Source organism: Phalacrocorax aristotelis, chromosome 1 (assembly GCF_949628215.1).
Source record: "Phalacrocorax aristotelis chromosome 1, bGulAri2.1, whole genome shotgun sequence".
NCBI lineage: Eukaryota > Metazoa > Chordata > Aves > Suliformes > Phalacrocoracidae > Phalacrocorax > Phalacrocorax aristotelis.
The window spans coordinates 119,471,100-119,491,381 of NC_134276.1; the positions used below are offsets into that span (position 1 = coordinate 119,471,100).

The 20,282-nt window shown below is 38.2% G+C and overlaps 1 long non-coding RNA gene across 1 annotated transcript in view; it reads right to left on the reverse strand.

Moving 5' to 3' along the window:
* Positions 1-768: 768 nt before the first annotated feature.
* Positions 769-20,282, reverse strand: part of LOC142061846 (uncharacterized) — a 131,456-nt gene continuing 111,942 nt past the window's right edge. Inside the window, exon 3 of the long non-coding RNA XR_012662274.1 lies at positions 769-848. This is a non-coding gene — a long non-coding RNA (uncharacterized LOC142061846). The remainder of the gene's footprint in view (positions 849-20,282) is intronic.

The following is a 20,282-nucleotide window of genomic DNA, read 5'->3' on the forward strand; positions in this document are numbered from 1 at the left end:
TTTTGAGGGTGGTTTTTTACATAATTTTGCATACTGATTGATTTGTTATTTTTTACATAATTTTGTGTACTGTTTGATTTGGGTTTTTTTTTCCATGAAATTTCTGAGGTAACAGATAAAACTTCCTCAGACTGATATTAAAAACCCTTATTACCAAAACTTTTCTGGTATGGCTTTGAAAGCCTTTTACCCCAGAACCTATGAAAGTGCTGTTGTCAAAAATGGAAACACAATTCCCATATTTGTCCAGGATGAAAAAGCTCACTGCTTTGACTGAGCTTCTGGACACCATGCTCATCAATGCAGTCCTAAACCAATTCTTACGATTAATCACTGATAGTTGATTTTCTTTTATTATATTTGGTTCACTTGCCCAATAAACCTAGATGAAAGTGCCAGGATTTTTTTTTTCAGATTGTAATGAGCACAAGATATTCTCCATCTAAATACCATGTAACTAATAATATCTAAATGACCTCTGTTCCTTCCTGCCCTGAACTTTATGGCATTTTGGAATAATGACTCTCTAAATCAAAACTTTCCTCATAACAAAATTTCAGTAGCATGAGCACAGATTGAGAAATACAAGAAGCTCTGATATACAGATGTGCTACTGTGATTCAGTGGCCACAGCAGGTCACATTGAGCCATGGCCTTACTCTAGCACAACATGTCTGTCAAATGTTGATTTGCAAGAGTACTCCAGTCCTCAGACACTATGAGCAATTGATGTTCTCCATCTCCTTAGCTTGGGTTGAACTGACCTGTAAATTCCGTTAACACCAAGGATAATTCAATGATTTCTTCTCTGACTGGTCACTGGACAGTAGCTGTGATCAGTTGCTATCCTGGGGAATATCAGAGCCAAAATAAGTATTCCAGATATTGGTTAAAATAACATAAAGACAGAATTTTCTGATGTATAATTTTTTAAGGTGTAAGGATCTCAGGATTTTTTCCAAAAAATAATTTTTAATATAGATCACTGCTGCCCTGTTAGAGATACACCTTGTTCCATCCTCTCAACTATATTTCTGCCTCTGCCCTACGAATTATATTGAATAAATCTACATCTTGCTAGGAAATGTGGTGCAGAGTGACATATTTCAAATAAAGCTTTAGGAAGACATATCTAATTTTGTCTTAATCTATTGTAGTTGGTCAGCATGAAGATTTTTTTTTTTTTGTAAGATCTAAAGGCAAGTTACCTAGATATTAAAAGCATTTTTATATTCTAAAATCCTTCAGAGCCCTTAAACCCACAGAGCCCTGAGGCAAACTCTATCAAGTTCACAGACTTCTGATATCCAGTAACAACTCTATAAATCTGCAGGGCTCCAACGCCTCATGGTATCTCTTTAAAGTTCAGACAGCCCTAAGGCAGTCCCTTCTGTCACAGTGTGGCCAGAAGGCAAAAAGGCAAGCAGGAGCAGGCCGTGTGATGGACAGAGGAAGACGTCACTGCACCAGAATGGGAAGGCTCGGCACTGGAGATGGGAGCAGACAGTGAAGATGGGCTGCACCTGCCCCTACGGAGTCTGCAGATGGCTCTAGGTATCTTTGCTCACCAGGACAGGGATATAGTCTGTGATACATGTACAAAACAGTCTATCTGATTCTAAGCTGGACGTAAGTTTGCATACTTCTCACTATCTATCTGCAAGACAGGAAGAGTTTACTCACTCTTCTCACTATAACCAGGACAATGACTGTAACATGAAATGATGCAATACAATTCAAAATGTCACAACAATTAGGAAAATTGAGATTTTTTTTCTTTAGACTTAAAATTTGAAGCTACTGCAGTTAGTCTGACACACAGAACTCATGAGGCAAAACACACAGAGGAGGTGAAAACCCCTTAAATGCCATAACGCCATGTATGATTATTAACACTATCACAGTACAGAGTGTGAAGGATTTCTCCTGCCTCTCTCCAGTGGCAGTAAACTCACTCACATAATGCCAGAGCTTTCAAGAGTTTATGCTTTAAGGTTGTTGCAAGAGATGATAGCTGAGTAAAAGTAAGCAAAAGACATTAAAATAAAGTGATTGTCAACAGCTGACAAATTCAGCCTTCTTTCAGCTACTTGAGCATTGCCAGGAGTTCTGGGCACAGAGACAGAGGGGGCACAAGCAAGCACGCACGCATCAAAGTCAGAGAAAAATCAGTATTTATGATTACAGCTGAAAAAGTGCAAGCCGCTCCCCGCACTTTTTGTTATTCCCTGTAAAAGTAAAACCGAAATTAGAAAATTGACCACATGAGAACAGAAAATTAGTTTTCCCACCTACGGCTTCATCGTCAGGGTTGGATTAATGCTCTTTTTGAAAACAATAGTGGATAAAAATAGAACAATTAGAGATGAGGAAGGAGAAAGACATGGAATTTATAGAAAGAAATGCTAGCTGGATTTTCTTCACAAGGTAGAACAACCTTGATCACTAAAATCATGGCATCACTGCATTGATGTCAAACCTACATGAAGGTTTACCATATACTCACATTAAGAAATGGATAAAACTAGTGGATTCATTTTACAATGTTAAGAGCTTCCACTTACTACTGCTGTAGGAAATTTTGAGTAACGTATACAAATATGCAAAGATTTAGATTGCTTTCAATAATGATGGAAAGCATGAAAAGAAACTCCATTATCATGTTAGAGAAGTAATCTGCTTTCATTCTTGCATAGGTAGTTTATTTGCATTCAGCCTTAGTGCTAGACTTGGACTAGCTATCATCAAGTCTCATAAATAACTAACTTTCTGCCTATCTTTATTGATATTTGTGACAGAAGGCGTACCTATGCACAGAATCACAATTTTGTGTCACAAGAGATGTTTTTCTCATCTCCTACTCTCATAGGAGTAATGCCAGCTTGAAAAGGAAGCACACCAATTCCACCAGAATTCCAGACAGAAGTAATAAACATGTGAATGTAGTGAACAAAAAATATCTACCACCAATTCAAACATCTGGAACAGGTGACACGCATGTTTCTACAGGCATACAAATTTTATTGCACTATGTACTTGACCAATAAGCAAACTTGGGAAAACAAACAGAACTATTACGTTTTTTGCAAGAGTAGATTTAAAAGGGGAAAGAGGAGGAAACAGGTGGTTCAGGAGGGAAAGCCAGGACTCTACAAGGAGAAAAAGGCAGGTCAGAACTAATCTTTGATACCTCTTCAGGATACAAAATAAAGCAGTGGTTCATGTCACTTCAGAGGAAGCAAATATCATATACAACATCACACACATATTGATGGGTTGACATAAAAAAAATAAACCCATCCACTGATAGGGTTTGTCTGACACTGAATCTGGGGAGCTGCCTCTGATGGCACTGGCCTAACCAGCTGATGGAAATTTTATGGACTTGGACAGCAGAGGTTTCGACTTTGTGGGTGAAACTGCAACAGAAACAGTTTCATTTGATTCAATTCATTGGAGTATTGATTTTCAGGGTTGATGATTTATTAACGTAGCATTTGGTACAGTTGGATCTCCCAGTAATGATGATGCTATTACTGACACTGAAAATAAATCACTGTAAATCTTTAAGGGAGCAGGAGTGCTTAGCTAACAAATTGGATGTCCTGGATTTGCAGAAGCTTGGGAAACCTTGCTAAGTGATATAGTGACCTTTTTTTCTGTGGAAATGTTCTCCCTTTTGACAACATTGGACAGAGGACAAGTTTATTTAAACATACCAGGGAGTTTATAGCCCCATTTTTTTACCTAAATAGTCAGCTGAACATAAAAAGTCTGCATTACTCACCTAATTTCACTTCTTCACTACAAAGGCAATCCTACGTGAAAATCAGGCAATGATCTAGAAAAATTAACAGCTAACCTTTGCTGCAAATCCATACCTGTCTTGTGAGGAATACTCACAATTTCAAACATAAACAGCATAAGCCAGCAGGGGTGGGCAAGAGACACATCTTCTGCCGAATACCTCAACATGCTAGACGGACTCAGAAGATTCTGGCATTTCCTCTGTGGAGGTAAAAAAAAAAAATCTTTTGGAGTACACAGAACCAGAAGGAAACATCAGCAAAACAGATACTCTTTGTATAGTTTACCTCCAGTCCCAACTAGAATGACGGAAAGAAATTTGCAAGAATCAAACCAGTCCTACATTAACTATGACTGTAAGTCAAGTGGCCAATAAACAACCATCTTTTCCCATACAAATGGAGGCTCAGATTTAATGCATTTCCCATTGAACAAAACACATTTAGCACAGTGCTTGCTGTACTGGCGTAAAATACAAAAAGGACTAAATTTAAGGACTTTGCTAGACATGGAAATCAATTTGTCTCTTGGTCCAGTCACTTGCTCTGCTGTACCTTCAAATCAGTTCAAAACAAAACAGCAGCAGCTGTATGAGATACTTCATCTCAGTGTGGAGTCGAGACTTGTATTCTGCTGCATCTCTTATATAACCTTATTCTCCCTGTTGGACCTTATTTCTATAGGGCAGTTTAGAAAAGCTCTGGGGACACAGAGGACAGGTAGGGGTTCATCCGCTCCCTAGTCATCTCTTTCGTGCTTACCTGGCAGTCGCCTCACATAGCATCTACCACTGAAGTGCAGGCAATGGCATTGACCCAGAGGATTTTCCTTCAGTAGCGCTTTTTCAGTTTTATCTGCTGACAATAATTTTCAACATGATACCATTTTAATTAAGGCTGTACTTGGAGGTAGACAGATCTTTTGTTTTCTTCACACGGGGAAATAAGTGCAACCAAGATCATCAAGACTCTACATACCATGGAAGTAATAATACTGCTTATCAGCCTGCTGCTGTATTATTACTCCATAATCACTTTTAGACTGCCCAAGATGCGATCTCAAACAAAATGTAGACCATCCTTGGCAGTAAACAAAGACACGCTAAATGCTCAGTAGCTCTACACATTACGAAAATGCATTCCTAGAAGCTAAATTACAGGAAGCTAATAACTTCACAAGGGGATCATGGCTTCTTTTTTGCTAGGGCCAATCAGTTTATATTGCTTCCTAACAAACTTTATTTTCAAACATTTTTTTTTTCAGTGTGAGAAAACAACCTTGGTAAGCATAACATACTACAAGCAATTCTGACTATTTAATCTAGCCCAGGCACTAGTAAATAAAAATTCCTCGAAAATTCTGTCTGCAATTAGGCAAAACTGTAAATGAGCTGCAAAACTGAGAAGTAATTTGTCACATTTAGTCACAGCCTTGACAAGAGCCGTAAAGAAGAATCTTCCCTGAAGGACCTAAAATTCCCTGCTACACTGCACTGTAGTTGTACTCAAGAGGTGATCAATTAGCTAAAGCTCATTAAAAGATTCACCACTCTCTGTCTACACCAGGGTCATACCAGCTATTGCAACTCAGAGGAGGAGATCAGCAGTCATGTAGTGCTCTTCCATACTCTCTCTCCAATGAGTCAGGGGCTGATGTTGCAAGAAGTTAAGCAAACCTCTTGAGAATATGGGTAAAGTCTGACTTCTTGAAAAATAGAGGCAACTTAGAATGAAATAGATGTAAAAATAGTGAGTGGCAACAAATCTCCACATTTCTTTCTGCATTTATTCAGGAGGAATCTTCTCTCTGACTAGCACTCATGCAATCCAATAGCCCTTGCTTCCTCAGTAAATAGGAAGCAAAATGAAGAAGACATATATACACATCTCCAGAAACCCAATTGAGTCAGAAGTTATTTGCTGTTTGGGAGTTTGGAGGTTTTGCTTATTATGCAGGGCTAGATCTCTAAACATGCTTCTTTTTCAACTTTTGTATGATATAGAGGTCTTGGGGCTAAAAATCTGCACTTGGCTGAATGTAACATATGAGGCTTTCAATAAATTCACAACAAAAATACCAAATTGGCTTTAAAAAAAAGAAAGGAGGAACAAGCAGTGATACCAGATGTGTAAATGAAGCTTGTTTAAATGTAAAAAAAGTAGCCCTGAGTCATGTTTATCTTAAACTCTGGCAGCTCTGTCATGAGCTTTGCAGCAGAGTAGCACGGATCTTAACTCTTTAAGATTGGGAGCAGCAGCAGCCGCCTCCTCCTGCTGCCAAGAGGAACATGGAGCAAGGACAGGAGAGATGGATTTTGCAAGTGCTGTCTCAGGAGCAGAAGGGGGTGAAGGAAGGGGAGCAAATTCAAATCATTAATAAGTCCAAGGCTGCTCTAAGCCTGTAGTTCAGCTCTGAGAATCTTATTTCCCTGCCTCTGTAAATGAGTGCACAGAACATGCATTAAACAGAAACCCAGCTATTGGTGATGCCTAAAGATTGCTAATTAACTGACATTAGTGGGACCAGCAGAGTTCTTGAGTGCAGAAACAGATAGAGAGGAAGTAATTTCATTTATTCTCACCATTTTTCATTCTTCACTAAGGGATTTTTCTGCCACTGATTTCTGGTTATACTCATATTAGATATCTTCAGCTGCTTGTAACTACCTCTGTAAGCCAAAACATCAGTATGTGAACATTCATGCAAATGAAAAAAAAATTGCCCTAATTGAAAACTTGACTTGATTTACTTTGGCTGTTCAAGCTGAGTAGCACTTACTCAGATGTGTAGTCACAGTAAATTCAGATGAGTGCAATTTACTTCTGTTTTATTCCAGATATGGCAACTCTGTCATATATAATTAATCTTCTTCACATCCATCTACTCTGATGGACTTGACTCTCTGAGCTCCTTTGTCACTGGTACATTAATGTCAGGGAGCCACTTTCTGCTGACAGTGACAAAGTTGTAAATCTGAGGTAAGTCTGTTCATCAGAGATGAGTTCAAAGGCATGTAGGATTTGTCCCAGTCAATCTGCTTCAAGCCCCATGCGTATGGGAGGCTGTAGAAAGATTCTCTGCAGAGGGTTTGGATCAGGCTCTGTGTGAGTGACTGCTCTCAGAAGCAGCAATGACAGGCCCAAAACCCAGAGTTGGATTAGCATTTGTGTCACGTATGTAGAAAGTTGTTAGTGAAGCTGCAGCTGCTTTCCCTAGGTTTCCTACACAAGGAGAGTGCCTAACTTAGGTGGTCTCCGCAATTCTCTGGATATCTCTCTTTCTGTCTGTGAAATGGGGAACCCAGGGAGATGTGTTAATCTATCAAGATTATTTAGGTCCTTCAACCTGCATGGTGTAAATAAACAGCCTGTCCACTTACCCTTGCTGATTTATCGCCTCCATATGCAACGCACCCCTTGATAGCAATGTGTAGTCTCCGCTGATGTTTCAAGTGGGATCATTCACTTGAAGTTAGGAGAGTTCTGACTGTACATGAGCCTTTATGATCCCAGATCTGACACCCCTCTTACATAAGATGAATTTGTCTCCACAGGTGCTTGATTGAAACTCCTGTTAGACTAAAGGATGACCTATAATTATGAAGGAGTCCTTCTAAGAACTGGGAGAGATCAATTCTTCCCTTAACACAGGCATCGTTACAATCAGCAGGAATTACAGAGGAAGAACAAGAGCCGGGCACATAAACAGATTAAAAGCAGAAGTGATTATTTTAGTAATTAAACATTTCTTAACTGAAATTACATGAAATGAAAAAGCTGCATGAAAGGTCAGGAGAGATTTTTGAAAGAGTGCTCCAGAGGAAAGGAAGGGGAAAAAAAAGCAATTAAACAGAGAGGCAGAAGGTTATGATGCATAGAAGATTATTCCAAACAAGTGGCTGCCAGCAACAAACTGCATTGTTTTGAATGTTTAATTAATAAAATAATCTTTTTCATTAACTGTTGCCACCGGGGAAGACGGATTGGAAAAAAACATGCAGAAAACAAAACAGACACATTTCTTACTTGCTTGTATTTACATAAATGCAGAAATCTGGAAAGAAAAACTAATTGTTTATCTCCAGTATTAAGGGATTAGAATTAATATGTGGTTATTACTAATGCTGTATGTGCAGGTCAAGTTTCCTGAATAACACCAGAATGTGGGAGTGGAGGGTCCTTCCAAGGCAGGCCAGGGAGTTGCCTGACTGAATTTCTGCTTGAATTTTAAAAGCACACTATTTAAGGTCAGCCAGGAGCTTTGACTCCACTACTTTGATTGCAAAGCCACTCCTGAATGCTACTTGTTTCCTGTTGCAGAGCATGACGTTCAGCCATTTTGGAGGTACTTTCAAGAGACCCAAGTTCTTTAATTCAAATTTAAAGCTCACCCACATGACACCACAACTAAACAAGACATATGCACTAATTGCCTGCTGAGTGAAGTCTGTAAGATGTACTGATTATCTGGTATGACCCCAATTTTTTTTTTCTCTCCTCAAAATTGCCAGTTCACCTTGACACAAGGCAGTATATGTCTTCCCCTGCCCTTCTCATCCCTCAAAATGACTCAACACATATCCAACCCTCGCAATAAAATCTTGACCCTTACAATCAAATTGACCATCTCCCTGGCATTGCCTGAGTCGAAGTATGGGATGAAGGAATGAGGGTAGCAACGGGAAAGCGCTGTTGATCTTTGGTCAAGTGTTAGTAGATAGACCTGGTATGACCAGCAACAGCCTCCATCAGCAGTTAAACACCTACATTTTCCCAGTAGCTTGATCTCATATATGAACAGGCCTTGGTCAGTGAAGATAAAACTCAATAAGAATCAGCCATTACATACAAAAGGTTCCCCTAGTTACACACAAGCAGTACTTTTTCCAAAACTAATGCAACTTATCCATAGTCAGTCAGACCTTTACAGGGATCCACCTGATCCGAAGACATCCTTATTCTGAGATCTCATGTCCCTTCTGCAAATCACAAATACATAGAACTGTAAAAAAGCCATCAAAATTTGCCAACAGAGTTGTTGGAAGAGCTACAGGACACACTTTTTTAACCTTGTTTTGAGTAGTACTCAAAGGTAGAAAAGGTACTGGAAGCAAAAAGCACCCTTAAAATAAACAAAACGAAACAAAACAACAAATTACCCCAACACTTAAAACTGTCAAAAGTCTTAAGCAACCACAAACAGGCCATAATGACCTCAAGTAAACTATACCCTTTTTTGCACATATCTCTAAGGGATTGAGGTAGTTACCTCCCATGAATCAGAAAGAATAAACCCTAACAAGAGTAGAGGCTGAAGGTGTTTTTTATTGTCATTTAAGAGGAAAAAGGTGAACAGGTGGCCTCTGAAGGCAAAAAGAATTTAATTTCTTTGTGTTCTCTGCTTAGTGTGTGTTTTCTTATGCCAGTGCACCCCCCTTCTGCCTTCTGCATTAGTCCACAAGGAAAGCTGAGCTGTTGTTCAGAACTCTGACACGATCTGTGATTAAAGCAAGGCCTTGATCAAATGTAGTTTTTAAACCCTCAGCTTGCTATTCTATGCAAGAGAGTGACTTTGTCACGCCACATGAATCAAAAGCCCAACTGGATGCTGTTGTAAATAAAAACACTTTAAACAACGACAACAATAAGGAAGAATGAAACTTTGATCAAGCTACAGTTAATTGATTAAAATGTCCATTTCTTTGTCCTTTCATGTCTAAGCTTCAGTAAACAACATGACAGAGCAAAACCCAGCATGCAATAGTAGGAAGGAGGCCACAAAGGAAAGCCTGGCAAGTAAACAAAGATTTAAAAGAGAGGGAAAAAATAAATTATACAGAATAAATACAGAAACCTACTGTGCTCATGCCCAGAAGCTTAACCCAATTCTCCAGCTATGCCACTGAAAGGCAGAGGAATTCATAACCATCAACAAAACATAGTCTTTTATTTGCATTTATTTTTCTCACAGTAACCGTATGAATTCTTTTCTACCAAAACCACAATGTGATTTGTGCAAAACGAACCTAGTATAATACTTCAAATATGAAATGCATTAAGCACTGGGAAAGGATATTGACTTTCATTCTTATGAAATCTGAAAAGAAACCTTCTTTTTGGTTAACAAATAAACCACATTTTCCACTCTTTTCAAAATAGAATTGCTATAGTTGCAATTTTTCTCTCATCTGAGAGGTATCAAGATGGTCCACAAGATTCAATCATTTGCAAAGACATCCAGGTGTATTAACAGCAGTGAGGGCCACTGAAACACTATACAAGCAATCAGAAAGCTTACAGGCTCCTTTCCTTATGCAGTCAAAAGAGATCCCCAATTCCCTTCTTGTCCCCTCAGGCAATTCAGCACCCTGATACTTCAATTTCTGCTCTGAGTCTTCTCTCAAGAGAGTCAAGGCTCCCTCCCTGGTTTAGACAAAAAGCCTAAGGACACCTGCCTCACTTACCAAAGTCCATCCTTTCTGATTATCCCTCTGAGCCTTGAAAGTCTCCTTGGCACTAAATCCACTCATGCTTTGGCTTAATTAAATAATTTGAGTCACAAGAGTAATGTGGGACCAAGAGCTGCTCTTGCAGAAATTCCAGGTCATGTTTTTACATAAAGAATAATGCTCTTATTTAATTTTTTGGTGTTAATAAAACATCCTGCTTGGTTGCACCTCAGTGTCATTTGAGCTCTACAAAAAATTCAATACAGAAGTACAGGAAGGAGAGAGAAATCCATGTGTAGCCCACTCAGTTTCAAATGTTCTCAGAGAGCCTCTGAGAGAGCAGTGGTCTGAAGTAAATCAGCCAAAGATAAAATGGCTTATTCTTCCAGGGACTACAGGTACTGAAATCATCATGAGATATAATAGATAGGTAATAGAGCTGCCATAATTTGAGGGAAGTAGCTACTACAGAGGAACAAAATTACATCATTCAGACATGTAAATTATAGAGATAGGTGTACAGCCAAAAAAGGTGTTTACAAAACCTCACCTATCATCCTGAGAAGGTCTGACACTCAGCTCTCCCCTCTCATGGTAAATCATTGCACTCACTTTTTTACTAAATACTTTCATTATTAAAACTTAAATAATTCACTTCCATAGCTGGTTATTGTTAGACTATCTTTTCCAGCTGCATAAAGTAAAGAGTTTTTTCCAGCCATGAATCACTATCTTCCTTGCAGTGGAATATGACTAACATTCCATTTCCACTAAACTAATGTAGGGGAAGAACAAACAAATTAAATTCTTTATTTAGAAAATTGGCCTACAAATAGGTTTTATTAATGTACTACTTTCCTTTCTAACTTTTCTGTGGGCAGTTGGTGAAATCCTACGTGTGTGATTCAGTACTGTCTCTTAAAAGGAAAGAAGAGCATCAACAAAAGGGATGCAAACAATTACACCTACACACAGTGGAACATTCTTAAATGATACTTGCTTCTCACCTCTAGTCAATTACTCTATATTCAGTCAAGAAAAAAAATATTGATCTAAACAGGGACTGCATCAATACAACTCTGGTCACTTAATTTAAACTGTACTGTGAACCAGACTGGAAACCGTGATATGATATACCAGGCTGCTCTTCAAATCAGAAGTTTAGGCTCATGAGCTTCAAAATTTTAATACTTCTGTTGCAAAACTTGGCTTTGTTTTGTACCATGTGGCTACCCCCAGCTGGGATGTTTGTCTGCCTTAAGAAACACAATTTTCCTCTACTGTAGGATAAATACCTTGCTGCTCCTTCCTCCAGCAGCTACTGTTTTCCTCAGAAAGTCTTAAAGGCTGTAAATGTAACCCTTCTTTTCCTGCTCCTGATCCCGCTCTCCCTTCTCTTTTCTTTTTCTATTATCTGTTCTGCACCTGCTATTCACCCATCTGCAATTTGCAGCTCAGCTGCCTGGGAGCGGAGCTGCCCTTCATATATCCACTCCCTTTGCAGAGCTCTGCTGGGCCCCATGAAAGTGGGAAATTGATTTTCAGAGCTGAGGTGGAGTCCATGGCTTCCTGTGGCATAAATCTGACTTGTCTGACTTCCCAGCACTTTCTTTACTAGGATTTCTTCTTGGGTCAGCCTTCTGTTTTTTCCTGGGCTATAATTCACACGTCTGTACCACTTTATGGCCTAAACCTTCGGCCTATTATGTTTCTTCCTTTTTGACACACATTCTCATCACAAACCAGGCTTCTAAATTGATCAAATTTAAGCCTACCCTGAGAGGGAAGAAAGAAAAGTATATGTTAAACTTCTTATTTCTGCATCAATACATATGGAATACGAAAGATCTAGTTGTCACAGCAACAGACGCATTTGCAAGCCACAGTGATTGCTATCAACTCTAGACTTCCCCCACTCCCCAGAATGGAGAAAATCTGCAAAAAGTATGAATGACAAAGAGTTACAGTCATTGAGTGGGAGATTAATGCTTTTGTAGGTCATGGCATCAGGAAGGCTTTGCACTGTCACAAACGGGTGGCTTTCTGTGTCCTCAGTCCTCACATGCATGAGAAGGCAGCAGAAGCAAACATTGAGAAATTGTGAGGGCATGTAATTAGCAGTGCAATTTATGTGCTGGTTAATTTTTGTCCAGATGAATATTTGAGTCATAACTTACATCCCAAGTAGAAATGTACAGGGGCAAGAGCCAACTGCCCTGCATTAGAAGTTGTTTAGTATTTTCCAAAACCAAGTGTTACTGTTTCTACTAAAGCACGCTAGAATCCCTCTTCCTGGGGATGTTGTTCAAATCAACACTTCCCTAGGCCAAACCACCAGCTAACCAGCACCAGTCATTGCTGGGACTGCACTGAAGAGCACTGCTTTGTGGCCACCAACCACATGGAAAAGGAGGGGAATGCAAATGCCTTAGTAACAGCATACGGGGGAAGATATAAAACACTTTTCCTGTCTTTCTCATCCTCCAATAATCCCCAGTTCAGAAATTCTTGAGCCTGTAGAGGTAAGGCTGCGTTTAATTACTGTCATAACTCTATTTCCCTTTTGTGAAGGTGCCTTATCATTTGAACCTATGTACAGTTTGGGCTTCCACACTCTGGGACAAACAGCTTCTGTTGTAGTGTCACACACTGTGCGCTTTGAGCATTTCAGCTGACTGATTTATGGGATGTCTCTACTCCTGGCACTATGAGAAACAACAAATAATTATTTCTTATTCCAGTTTTTGATGCTTATCATGATTTGATATGCTTTTATCATAGCTGCAGACACCACTGTCTCTTTTACAAGTCAAAAAATCCTCCTGGTCTGCCTAACCTTTACCCAGGTGGAAGTCATTTCACACTTTTTAACCATCCTGCCACTCTCCTCTGTACATCACATAGTCCTCCTATACCTTGGAGAGGAACGCACCCCCTACACAATCTCTTCCAGAATTATTTCTCAGCAACCGTTGCATTTCAGCTTTTGAGCATTAAGCCAAAATTTTCAGAAATCCATCCACTGAAACACTACAATTCCTTTCCCAAGCTAGTGACAGTTAGTTCAGAGCACAGTGCATAATTGCCTTCTCTAGTGGAGCGCTGCTTAGAAAAAAAATGCATGATCCTTACAGGTGAAGAGCGTGCCCCAGGGACAGAACAAAAATAGGGATTACCAAGCAGGCCTCCAACCAGGGACAACCCACCACAGTTTATTCCACCATCATCTTCATTCCTTTTAATTATTCTCTTGTTGTTTTCTTGAGAGTGCCTCGTTCCAACTGGGAACAGACACGGCTATCCAAAAAACTGTTGGGCATAACCAGTGTAACTAGTTTTTGTTTCAGAACCAATTTCTACTGGCAGAACTTAAGTGGTTATCTGATATTTACTTTTTCTTGAAGGCAGTCATTAGCTTACCTAATCTGAGCTTTCCCACACCCCTCTTAAATGTTCTACATTTCCAGTTATGTGATTAAAAATATACTACCGAAAACAAAAAGTCAAGACAATTTCCTGTCAAAACCCAAGTAACACTATGTAGAAAGGGAGGAACGACCTGGATATCTAAGCACTAAAACAAAAATAAAAATTAATCAAAGATGGTAGGGTGTATGATGTCAGATGATGACGGGAAAATGTAAAGAACCAAATTCCACAGCCACAGTAGTTAGCATCTGAAATCACACTGCATTTTGTTCAAATTATGCTTAAATCCTGCATCACATAGCATCACTGCAAGGCAGTTAACATTGCAATAGTGAGATGTTATTAAAAAGAGCTCACGACTCTGTTAAACATGTACCTCCAGTACTGGATGTCACATTTTTAGATGGATAATATAAAACAAAGTGAAACAATATCTTGACTTCTAAAGTACTCTTATTCCTATTTCCATTCTTACTTTTGCTTAAAGAACATCAGTGAGATATCTTAAAAGCATAAGATACCCAAATAAAATGTTTTAAGACTTGATTTTTATAAATCCCAAGGCATCCAAATCAATACACACAGAAGAACAATGCAGCTGAATCATGCCTATCATGTAAAACCTTCGTTGAGTTTTACTAAAGAGGAGGAAAATTTACTCCAAACCTCCTAGCTATTTTGGCTCGCCAAGTTAAAAACTTGTGGCCAAGTTAAAAACTTGTGAATATAGTGGTTTTAAATGGAAGTAGTGACAATATTACTGCAGCAGCATGAATGTCACAGCTGTAATTATAGCCCACTTGTGTCATCGTCCACGCTTAAGCATGTATGCACACATGGAGAGAGAGAGAACTGCTGTCAGTTATATCTTTATTACTTCTACAGTGACTGATGCTTTGCAGCCCAAACATACACCCCCAGTGCCAAGCTTGATGTTTTTTTTTCTCATTTAAGAGCCCAAATGTACATCCCTAGCCACTAGTTGGATTTTCTGTTATTGCCTCACGCTTGCAGTGCTTGATATATGAGCTCTAGGCAACTGAGCTCTCCTGTCTGAGAAACATCAAATGAACGGCACTCTGGAAACACTAAGAGTTGCCCGGTATCCCATCTGACTCCGATTAAGCTTAAAATATAAAGAGCTAATCTTGCCAGTACTTATTGCTGCATGTGTAAGTACTGACTACCATGAATAGTAGTCCCACAGAAATCTACCCAGAGCAGACGCGCTGCCATCACTTGTAGCACTAATTTTTTAAGCAGTATTGGGCCAAAGATTACACAAGCAGATATTTAACAGGTACAGTATCTAGGAATATTAGCTTCAGACATAACAAGACAATTTGCCTGCAAGTACTGTGCGAGAAATTTTCTTTTCATCTTTGCAACAGTGTAAACAACTTCTACACCTTGGAAAGGCAAACAAACAGCTGCGTACAATATATTTAATAATAGACCACTAAAAATATTTCTGTTCAAATAGTCACAATTGCAGCAGCAAGCCTCAAGCTAATAGCTTTTATGGATCCATAACCGTATCATAGCTTGAGATGGTGCTGAAGTTTTGAACTGGAATAACAGATTTGCATTCACTGCCTCAAATTTGTACCTTGCAAGGTGTATTGTTAATTTTGAAAGATGAAGCTAGGGATGTAATATCTGAGTGTGCCTCAACAGTACGTTACATGAACTGCAATGCTTTTTAATCTCTCCTCTAATTTATTAATGTGCCATCTTTCAAAAAAGCAGGGGCTTTTCCATCATCTCATTTAAGCGTCAAAGATGCTTAGTACCAACATTTCTAAGATATTAATTATTAGACTGTTGATTAATTTGTATTTTGACAATTCATGAAATCACACATTTCAATTTAAGTTTAAACAATGTCCAATTCATGTGAAATGTTTTCACATGGTTTTCAAAACTACTAATATTAGTCAAACATAGTGTTCTGGCTGGTAATAGCAAGTTTTACAAAACCACATTTCCACAAGTAATGAAAGTAATTTCACTTAACTGAACTCACTGCTGCGGCTTCTTCTTTTTTTTTTTTTAATCCAAAAAATGCACAGTGCCTCCAATTACTGAGTTTACCTCTAAAAAAGGACAGCTTGTTGCTGGGAATTTCCTGCAAATCAAATGTATTTTAGCTTGTGACCAATGCTGTTGAAATCTATGGACACGATCTTAGCGTAGATGGCTTCTCCTTAGGAATGAAGGCATAATATGCAAAGGGAGGTAGTCATACCACAGACTATAACTATAACTGGAAAGCAGTTCAGGTCACCAAATGAGGCTTTACATCTGAACTACCACCTAAAGGAGCTTATAACTGTCCACTAATTATAGGAAAAATCTGTGAAGGGTAGCCACACCAATTGTTTGTGCTCAACGTTTAAGGTATGCAGTTAAAATGCCCCCAACAGAAAGATAAGTGTATATGTGTGTGTGTGTATTTATATATATATATTTAACAAATCAAAGAACAATTGTTCTGGAGCTCATTAGAGCTAAGATGTGTATGAAGGGTTTCATTGCCTGTCATATTCCAGCTGGGTGCCTGAAATTTCGTCTGCAGCCTTTCCTTCTACATGTGCAGGTGCAGCCCCAAATAGTCCATCAACACCACTCTCTTCCATACTTGTTAATGATAATCACTTGTTGGTCTGAAACCTCCCTCTTACGGAAAAGAAGTGCAGAGGAGGGTAGGATTTCATCTAAGTACAGTCCTGCACAGACAAGTATTCTGGTTTTCTGGATGAAAAGGAAGTCAAACAAGGAAGTTTTTCAGGGATGTTGAATAGGACCTCCTCTTTACTTGCTTTAGGGGGCTTTCTTGAATGCAACAATCTGCCATAGTTTTATCAATAAAATGTATGGTATATAGCAGAGGAAATACCCTCTGCAACAGAAGAGAAGCTTTTTAAACTACTGAGCTATGTGTATAAATAAGCAGGGAGAAAAATGAGACAAAAAACTGAGACAAACACAAGTAAATTTCCAGATAATCTTTCCTGTAGATTGCACTTTAGCTAAATTACCTGTACTGATCTTAATTATCCAAATGGCTCCATTAAACAAATGAGATGTCTGAGAACCACACAGGAATATGCATTCTGATTTTACTCCCCAACTTGTTTGATTAATATGCTACAAAGCTAACTAATCTTAAGGGGAAACATCAGAGTTGTTCTTCATATTGCACAGGTTACCAGCTGTTAACTAGTAATGCACCCAAAGAACTTTTAATCTAAAGGGTGCATTATCTAATCATATGTTCTTTATTTATTATTACATTTTAGGACTGCTTAATTACTAATGACCTTCCCCTTTAAACCAACTATTTATAGCATAAATATTCAAAAAACATGCCACAGAAGTTGGGCAGATAGACTTGCAAAGTTCTACTTATAGGAAAACTTTTAATGTTGTCTTTAAGTACTGAACTGCAATGTACAGTACTCAGGTTGTGGGAGTGGAATTTTCTAAGGAGCAAAATTTCACCAAAATTTTTTAATCCCTAAAGCAAAGACATGCCTAACTTTGGACGCTGAAAATGACAATATTTGTTTGCAAGACTATCTGCCATACAGAAGACTACTGAATCCTATAATGAGGCATAAATAGATTACAATATATGCTCTATAAAAAGGAAAATATTTTCTTCATTCTCCCACATATAAATTGAGCAGACAGCCTGCATGTGAAACTACAAGAAACACTAAAATTGCAAAAAAATTTTGAAAAGAGAAGAAAATCACTTAGTAAGACTTAAGGAGCACCTTGGGTACATCTGCAAAGCCCTGACTTGCATTGACTTGCAGATCCACAGCAAGAAGTTTAAGAAGCAAAATGTAATTTATCAAAATTAATGTCAATGTGCAACTTCATCACAAACCATGAGTACCTAAACATTGAAGAGGTTTTTAACAGGAAAGAAGCTCTTAGGTGAACTAAAAGGCAGATGAGATCCGATAGCTGAAAATTGCATGTGCTAGATCACCAAAACCTTTAAATCAAGATTTTCTGAGATGATGCAGTAGAAAAATATGCAGTCTGTGAACTAGATTTAGAATAGAATTTAGATTTAGAATAAGTAGTACAAATTGGCTGCATTATTCTCTACTAAAATGAAAATTTCACTTTGTGAGATTGCCAGAAAAACTACCTTTTAAATTGCATATGATGAGTAAAAAGTAAGTACACACAAATAGTGTAATAACTGCTGTTTGCTAAAATAAACAAGGTTGTATATGCAAGGAAGCATATACACTTTAAGATAAGATAGATGCTCTGACAGAAACCTGATGTTTGTGACCTAAGAGCATTTTTGATCTTTGGCCAAAAGACAACTGACACTACAGATATAATACAAAAAAAAGACCACTGAAACAAGGGGGTTTGTGGGTCAAATCCCAGAACAGATGAGAATAAAGTCGCTCAATGGTTATGTCACTGGAGAATCTTGGCTTGCCTTTGGATTTCATGACATGGGTGTCCTGCCCTACCTCCGGATGGTTTGAGAGAAAGAGAAAAGAGAGAGCACTTCATAAAGTACATTCACACCAACCCTGCATTTCCAAGAAAACCCCTTCCTGTACCCTTTACAAGATTAATCCTGGACTGCTTACACAGATGGAGCAGGTCATGTTACACTTCTAAATCTTTTCAAGCTGTATGTCTTAGGACACCAGGCTCTTGCAATTCTATCATGTAAAAAAGGCTTCCCATTATGCAGGTTAGCGTAAGATTTCCCATTGCTGGAGCACTACAGTTTTTGCTAAACATCTCTCCATGGCAATTGGCCAACAAAATATACCACTAGAGTGATGAACCAGTGGCTTGCTATAGGATTCAGTTGCCAGCTAACCATGAATGTTAGGTTTACTATGAAATCAACCAGCATGGCAACAGCAAAACAACAAATGGTAAAAAAGTATTTACTTATTACAGTCATCATCATTATTACATATGTTACATGTAATAATAGTTATATAAAATTGTATCATTATTCTACTATTTAAGAAAAATTTTATTTGATAGCTCTTCAGTGTAAAGAAATTTAAGGATTAATTAGCCCTGTGAAAATACACATTCTGCTAACTGTTTTTAAAAGTCTGTGAAGTTCTTTATAGACATGTAACTCTATGAAAGTGAGAGACATGCTGAGCTTAAGGGATAAAGATTTAGAAACTCTGTGTTCCCAAAAGAAGATTTTTTCCAAAAAGAAAAGTGATACTTTTTCTTCAGAGATGCATTGAGTTGAACTGTATTTGAAAAACTTAACAAAATAAAGCAGAACAAGAAAAGGTATCGTCAGTGTGTTTCAACTACTGATGAGATTTATAAACATATCTTTGGCTAGCAGCCCAACAGAGACTGCCACATTCAAAAACTTACATATAAGTTGGCATATTTCTCTTGGAGGGATGTTTTAACTGTCAGCGGAACATAGACAATAAAGGTAAAAACAGCAGATGGGATCAGAACATTGGTTTACTAATCCAACTAAAAGCACTTGTACGAGCGGAAAGCCAGAAACAACCCCTAGTAAAAAATTATATTCTGTAATCGCAAAATAAGTCCTTACAATACACAACGTGTCCTCGTCTTTTAGTATCTAGAGAGGATTCCTTATTCCATTCTCTATTGCTCTCTTTAATCAACCTTAGCCTGCCGAGGAAATAAAAAAGCAATTTAATGTCTTAGAGTAAACTTTTTTAAAAAGGTTAGAATGCCATTTTCTGTCTTTTAAAACTTTGTACATCCGCATGAACATCCTATTAAGCTTATAGGTAGAGATTTTTCTTTTGCAAAACACACCTTTGCAATTACAGAAATTATTTCCAAAGTTTGTCAACTAGATTTGTGCAGATGCATGTATGCATGCACATACAAGCTCGTTTTCAAACAAAAAGTTTGCTTTTTTTCTGTCTCTCATGATAATTAATAGTTTCCTATTGGTAAGAATAGGAAACAATGAAGGAACACAAGTAGAAAATATTAAACCAGGAGATCTGCATGTTTCATAAGCCTTTGATAAATTTTCTTTTTAAAACAATATCTGCACTTCTACATTTTGCAGGCTTTATCTTTTCAGTTATGATAATGCCATGCGCCAGTGGGCAGATTAAAAAGGAAGGAAGGAACAGTAAAAGAGTAAGAGGAATAAAAAAGAAGAATGCTAGAAAAATGAATGAATGAATGAAAAAATCAAGAAGTGAAGTGAACCAGCACTGCAAGAGGTTGAAAAGCAGCCATCTCTGATATTGCTGGAAGTCTCAAAATTGTCAAAGTTACTTTGCCAAAGATGAAAATAGAAGCAAAGATGCCTCTCATAAAGAAGGCCGCTGTCTGCTAGTGTGCCTAAAAGTAGACAGAGCCTCAGCCAACACGAATCCTTTGAGGCACAATGTTAAATGTGGCATGAATGAGGGCATGCTGGGAAGCAGCTTAGAAAGATGAGGAAGAAACGTTCACATTAAGACCTGTTTGGGATAAGACTGGGCAGAGAGAGAGACTGTAGGTACGAAAAGAAGGTCATAGCACAGACTGGACATAGAAGACACGAATTTGTGAATAAATGAATACAGGGATA